The following is a 7,210-nucleotide window of genomic DNA, read 5'->3' as shown; positions in this document are numbered from 1 at the left end:
GAGCTATTCCAAATGGTTGCTCCAATATACATATCCGGTTTGCTACTCAGAGTCATTCGTATAGGTGTTAAAGCTTGCATCGACGTAACCCTTTAGGACAAACTCTTTATCACCTCCATAATCAAGAAACATTTCTTGATTCCTCTAAGGATAATTTTGACCGCTGTCCAATGATCAGTTGCTGGATCATTCTTGTACCCCTTGACTGACTCATGGCAAGGCACACTTTCGGTGCGGTACACAGCTTAGCATACTATAGAGCCTACATCCGAAGCATAGGGGACGACCTTCGTCCTTTCTCTCTCTCCTGCCGTGGTCGAGCTTTAACTCTTAACTTCATACCTTACAACTCAGGCAAGAACTCCTTCTTTGACTGATCCATCTTGAACACCATCAAGATCATGTTAAGGTATGTGCTCATTTGAAAATACCATTTAGCATTTTTTGATCTATCCTCATAGATCTTGATGCTCAATGTTCAAGCATCTTAATTCAGGTTTTCTATTGAAAAACGCTTTTCAAATAACCCTATATGCTTTCCAGAAATTCTACATCATTTCGGATCAACAATATGTCATTCACATATACTTATCAGAAATTCTATAGTGCTCCCACTCACTTCTTTGGAAATACAAGTTTCTCATAAACTTTGTATAAACCCAAAATCTTTGATCATCTCATCAAAGCGTACATTCCAACTCCGAGATGCTTACCCCAGTCCTTAGAAGGATTGCTGGAGTTTTGCATACTTGTTAGCGTCTTTCCGGATTTGTCAAAACCTTCTAGTTGTATTACATACAACCTTTCCTCAAGAAAATCATCGACGAAACAATGTTTTGACATCCTATCTGCAAGATTTCATAAATAATACAGTAACTGCTAATCCAATTTCAACAGACTCTTAGCATCGCTACGAGTGAGAAAGTCTCATAGTAGTCAACTCCTTAAACTTGTCGGAAAACATCTTAGCGACAAGTCGAGCTTTCTTAATGGTGACACTTACCATCATTGTCCGTTTTCCTTTTAAAATCCATCTGTACCCAACAACCTTACGACCATCAAGTAGTTCTTCCAAAGTCCACACTTTGTTCTCATACATGGATCCTCTCTTGGATTTTATGGCCTCGAGCCATCTGTCAGAATCCGGGCCCACCATCGCTTCTCCATAGCTCGTAGGTTCATTGTTTTCTAGCAACATGACCTCTAAGACAGGATTTCGTACCACTCTGAAGTAGTACGCGTCCTTGTCGACCTACGAGGTTCGGTAGTGACTTGATCCGAAGCATCATGATCACTATCATCAGCTTCCACTTCAATTGGTGTAGGTGCCACATGAACAACTTCCTGTGCCCTGCTACACACTAGTTGAAGTGATGGTTAATTAACCTCATGAAGTCTCCACCATCCTCCCACACAATTCTTTCGAGAGAAACTTTTCTCGAGAAAGGACCCGTTTCTAGAAACAATCTTTTGCTTCTGGGTCTGAATTAGGAGGTTTACCCAACTGTTTTTGGGTGTCCTATGAAGATGTATTTATCCGCTTTGGGTTCGAGCTTATCAACCTGAAACTTTTTCACATAAGCGTCGCAGCCCCAAACTTTCAAGAAAGGACAACTTAGGTTTGTCCAAACCATAGTTCAAACGGTGTCGTCTCAATGGAATTACGTGGTGCCCTATTAAAGTGAGTGCGGTTGTCTCTAATGCCTAACCCATGAACAATAGTAGTAATTCGATAAGATACATCATGGTACGCACCATATCCAATAGGGTGCAACTATGATGTTCGGACACACCATCACACTATGGTGTTCCAGGCGGTGTTAGTTGTGAAACAATTTCCACAATGTCTTAATTGTTCACCAAAGCTCGTAACTCATCTCTATGATGATATCATCTCTATGATCATATCACAGACATTTTATCCTCTTGTCACAATGATCTCCAACTTCACTCTGACATTACTTGAACCATTCAATAATTCAGACTTGTGTTTCATCAAGTAAATATACAGTATCTACTCAAATCATCTGTGAAGTAAAAACATAACGATATTCACTGCATGCCTCAGCACTCATTGGACTGTACACATCAAAATGTGTTACTTCCAACAAGTTGCTATCTCGTTCCATTTTACTGAAAACGAGGCTTTTCAGTCATCTTGCCCATGTGGTATGATTTGCATATCTTAAGTGATTCAAAATCAAGTGAGTCCAAACGATCCATCTGCATGGAGTTTCTTCATGCGTATACACCAATAGACATGGTTCGCATGTCTCAAACTTTTCAAAAATGAGTGAGTCCAAAAGATCCATCAACATGGAGCTTCTTCATGCATTTTATACCAATATGACTTACATGGCAGTGCCACAAGTAGGTGGTACTATCTTATATCTTTTTGTCATGAACATGTGTATCACTACGATCGAGATTCAATAAACCGTGCAAGACCATTGAAGGTATTATTCAATAAACAAAGTAACCATTATTCTCCTTAAATGAATAATCGTATTGCGATAGACATAATCCAATCATGTCTATGCTCAACGCAAACACCAAATAACAATTATTTAGGTTTAACACCAATCTTGATGGTAGAGGGAGCGTGCGATGCTTGATCACATCAACCTTGGAAACACTTCCAAAACATATCATCAGCTCACCTTTAGCTAGTCTCCGTTTATTCCGTAGCTTTTATTTCGAGTTACTAACACTTAGCAACCGAACCGGTATCTAATACCCTGGTGCTACTAGGAGTACTAGTAAAGTACACATTAACATAATGTATATCCAATATACTTCTATCGACCTTGCCTGCCTTCTTATCTACCAAGTATCTAGGGTGGTTCTGCTTCAGTGTCCGTTCCTCTCATTACAGAAGCACTTAGTCTCGGGTTTGGGTTCAACCTTGGGTTTATTCACTAGAGCAGCAACTCATTTGCCATTTCATGAAGTACCCCTTCTTGCCCTTGCCCTTCTTGAAACTAGTGGTTTCACTAACCATCAACAATTGATGCTCCTTCTTTATTTCTACATTCGCGGTGTCGAACATTGCGAATAGCTCAAGGATCATCATATCTATCCCTGTTATTTTATAGTTCATCACGAAGCTCTAGTAGCTTGGTGGCATTGTCTTTGGAGAAACAGCACTATCTCATATGGAAGATTAACTCCCACTCGATTCAAGTGATTGTTGTACCCAGACAATCTGAGTACAAGCTCAATGATTGAGATCTTCTCCCTTGGTTTGTAGGCTAGAAAACTCGTCGGAAGTCTTATACCTCTTCGACGTAGACACGAGCCTGAAATCCCAATTTCATCCCTCAGAACATCTCATATGTTCCGTGACGTTTCAAAAACGTCTTCGGTGCCTCAATTCTAAACCGTTTAACATTCCCCACTAAACTATCACGTAGTCATCAAAACATGTATGTCAGATGTTCGCAACATCCACAAACGACGTTCGAGGTTCAGCACACCGAGCGGTGCATTAAGGACATAAGCCTTCTACTATCCGCATAATTGCTACTGTCAACTTTCAACTATATTTTCTCTAGGAACATATCTAAAACAGTAGAACTAAAGCACGAGCTATGACATAATTTGCAAAGGGTTTTTAACTATGTTCAGGATAATTAAGTTCATCTTATGAACTCCCACTCAGATAGACATCCCTCTAGTCATCTAAGTGATTACATGATCCGAGTCAACTAGGCCGTGTCTGATCATCACGTGAGACGGACTAGTCATCATCGGTGAACATCTTCATGTTGATCGTATCTACTATACGACTCATGCTCGACCTTTCGGTCTCTTGTGTTCCAAGGCCATGTCTGTACATGCTAGGCTCGTCAAGTTAACCTAAGTGTTTCGCGTGTGTAAATATGACTTACACCCGTTGTATGTGAACGTTAGAATCTATCACACCCTATCATCACGTGGTGCTTCGAAATGACGAACTTTCGCAACGGTGCACAGTTAGGGGGAACACTTTCTTGAAATTTTAATGAGGGATCATCTTATTTACTACCGTCGTTCCAAGCAAATAAGATGCATAAACATGATAAACATCACATGCAATCAAAAAGTGACATGATATGGCCAATATCATTTTGCTCCTTTGATCTCCATCTTCGGGGCTCTACGATCATCATCATCACCGGCATGACACCATGATCTCCATCATCATGATCTCCATCATCGTGTCTTCATGAAGTTGTCTGGCCAACTATTACTTCTACTACTATGGCTACGGGTTAGCAATAAAGTAAAGTAATTACATGGCGTTGTTCAATGACACGCAAGTCATACAATAAATTAAGACAACTCCTATGGCTCCTGCCGGTTGTCATACTCATCGACATGCAAGTCGTGATTCCTATTACAAGAACATGATCAATCTCATACATCACATATCATTCATCACATTCTTTTTGGCCATATCACATCACAAAGCATACCCTGCAAAAACAAGTTAGGCGTCCTCTAATTGTTGTTTGCATGTTTTACGTGGCTGCTATGGGTTTCTAGCAAGAACGTTTCTTACCTACACAAAAGCCACAACATGATATGCCAATTGCTATTTACCCTTCATAAGGACCCTTTTCATCGAATCCGATCCGACTAAAGTGGGAGAGACTGGCACTCGCTAGCCACCTTATGCAACAAGTGCATGTCAGTCGGTGGAACCTGTCTCACGTAAGAGTACGTGTAAGGTCGGTGCAGGCCGCTTCATCCCACAATGCCGCCGAATCAAGATAAGACTAGTAACGGTAAGCATATTGAACAAAATCAACGCCCGCAACAACTTGTGTTCTACTCGTGCATAGAATCTACGCAATAGACCTAGCTCATGATGCCACTGTTGGGGAACGTAGTAGAAATTCAAAATTTTCTACGCATCGCCAAGATCAATCTATGGAGATACTAGCAACGAGAGAGAGGGGAGTGCATCTTCATACCCTTGAAGATTGCTAAGCGGAAGCGTTCAAGTGAACGGGGTTGATGGAGTCATACTCGTCATGATCCAAATCACCGATGATCCTAGCGCCGAACGGACGGCACCTCCGCGTTCAACACACATACGGTTGGGACAGACATCTCCTCCTTCTTGATCCAGCAAGGGGAGGAGAGGTTGATGGAGATCCAGCAGCACGACGGCGTGGTGGTGGAAGTAGCGGGATCCCGGCAGGGCTTCGCCAAGCGCAAGCGGGGAGGAAGAGGTGTCACGGGAGGAAGGGAGGCGCCAGGGACTCAGGTGCGGCTGCCCTCCCTCCCCTCCACTATATATAGGGGCCTAGGGGGGCGCCGGCCCCTTGTAGTTCCCATCTAGGGAGGGGGGCGGCTGCCCTAGGGGTGGCTTGGCCTCCAAGCCAAGTGGAGGCGCCCCCACCCCTTAGGGTTTCTAACCCTAGGCGCATGGGAGGCCCAAGGGGGGCGCACCAGCTCACAATGGGCTGGTTCCCACGCCCCCTCAGCCTATGGGGCCCTCCGGGAAAGGTGGCCCCACCCGGTGGACCCCCGGGACCCTTCCGGTGGTCCCGGTACAATACCGATGACCCCCAAAACTTTCCCGGTGGCCAAGAATGGACTTCCTATATATATATATCTTTACCTCCGGACCACTCCGGAACTCCTCGTGATGTCCGGGATCTCATCTGGGACTCCAAACAACATTCGGGTTACCGCATACTATTATCTCTACAACCCTAGTGTCACCGAACCTTAAGTGTGTAGACCCTACGGTTTCGGGAACCATGCAGACATGACCGAGATGTTCTCCGGTTAATAACCAACAGTGGGATCTGGATACCCATGTTGGCTCCCACATGTTCCTCGATGATCTCATTGGATAAACCACGATGTCAAGGACTCAATCAATCCCGTATACAATTCCCTTTGTCTAGCGGTATTGTACTTGCCCGAGATTCGATCGTCGGTATGCCGATACCTTGTTCAATCTCGTTACAGGCAAGTCTCTTTACTCATTCCGTAACACATCATCCCGTGATCAACCCCTTGGTCACATTGTGCACATTATGATGATGTCCTACCGAGTGGGCCCAGAGATACCTCTCCGTTAACCGGAGTGACAAATCCCAGTCTCGATTCGTGCCAACCCAACAGACACTTTCGGAGATACCTGTAGTGCACCTTTATAGCCACCCAGTTACGTTATGACGTTTGGTACACCCAAAGCATTCCTACGGTATCTGGGAGTTGCACAATCTCATGGTCTAAGGAAATGATACTTGACATTAGAAAAGCTTTAGCATACGAACTACACGATCTTTGTGCTAGGCTTAGGATTGGGTCTTGTCCATCACATCATTCTCCTAATGATGTGATCCCGTTATCAACGACATCCAATGTCCATGGTCAGGAAACCGTAACCATCTATTGATCAACGAGCTAGTCAATTAGAGGCTTACTAGGGACATGGTGTTGTCTATGTACCCACAAATGTATCTGAGTTTCCTATCAATACAATTATAGCATGGATAATAAACGATTATCATGAACAAGGAAATATAATAATAATAACCAATTTATTATTGCCTCTAGGGCATATTTCCAACACAGGTGTGGCGCTGATGTTGCTCTATCTCTGGTCCGTGTTCACTGCAAGGATGCATGAGAGGAAAAGCTGGCGTCCCTCAAGGTGGCCAATACCAAGAAGCATGACTTCCAATCTTTCATGGAGACCTTCATCGCCACTGCCACTCGGATTGCAGATGGAATCGACCTGGATCACTTCGTCGCGCCTTCCAGTCCTCCACCGGAGGAGTAAAAAACTTCTATGCTTCACGCCTTAAATTTGCCTCAGAATGCCGAGTGATTTTGTAACCGATAAACTTTAACAGGCTTCATGCCTAAGCACTTCTGGACCCGTAGGGTGTTATCTGAACTTGGATTTTCCGTTGAATATGCTTGCGTTTGTCTCCGAGCGAACCTTGTTCTCCACTCGGAGTATATTTTAGTGCTTGGTATGTACTCTTGCAGGTTGGAGCACAGATTGCAGTCGACTTGCATCCTTGCGGGTCGGGATGGAGCGCACATTGTATTTGTGCCGGAGCTTGAAGGAGAAGGTAGCAGTCAACCTGCACCTCGTCGTCCTTGCAGAGCACATGTTGTATTTGTGCCGTAGCTCGAAGGAGGAGGTAGCAGTCGACCTGCACCTCGTCGTCCTTGCAGAGCGCACGTTGTATTTGTG

Source organism: Triticum dicoccoides, chromosome 6B, assembly GCF_002162155.2.
Source record: "Triticum dicoccoides isolate Atlit2015 ecotype Zavitan chromosome 6B, WEW_v2.0, whole genome shotgun sequence".
Classification (NCBI taxonomy): domain Eukaryota; kingdom Viridiplantae; phylum Streptophyta; class Magnoliopsida; order Poales; family Poaceae; genus Triticum; species Triticum dicoccoides.
Note: the sequence above shows the minus strand (reverse complement) of the source record.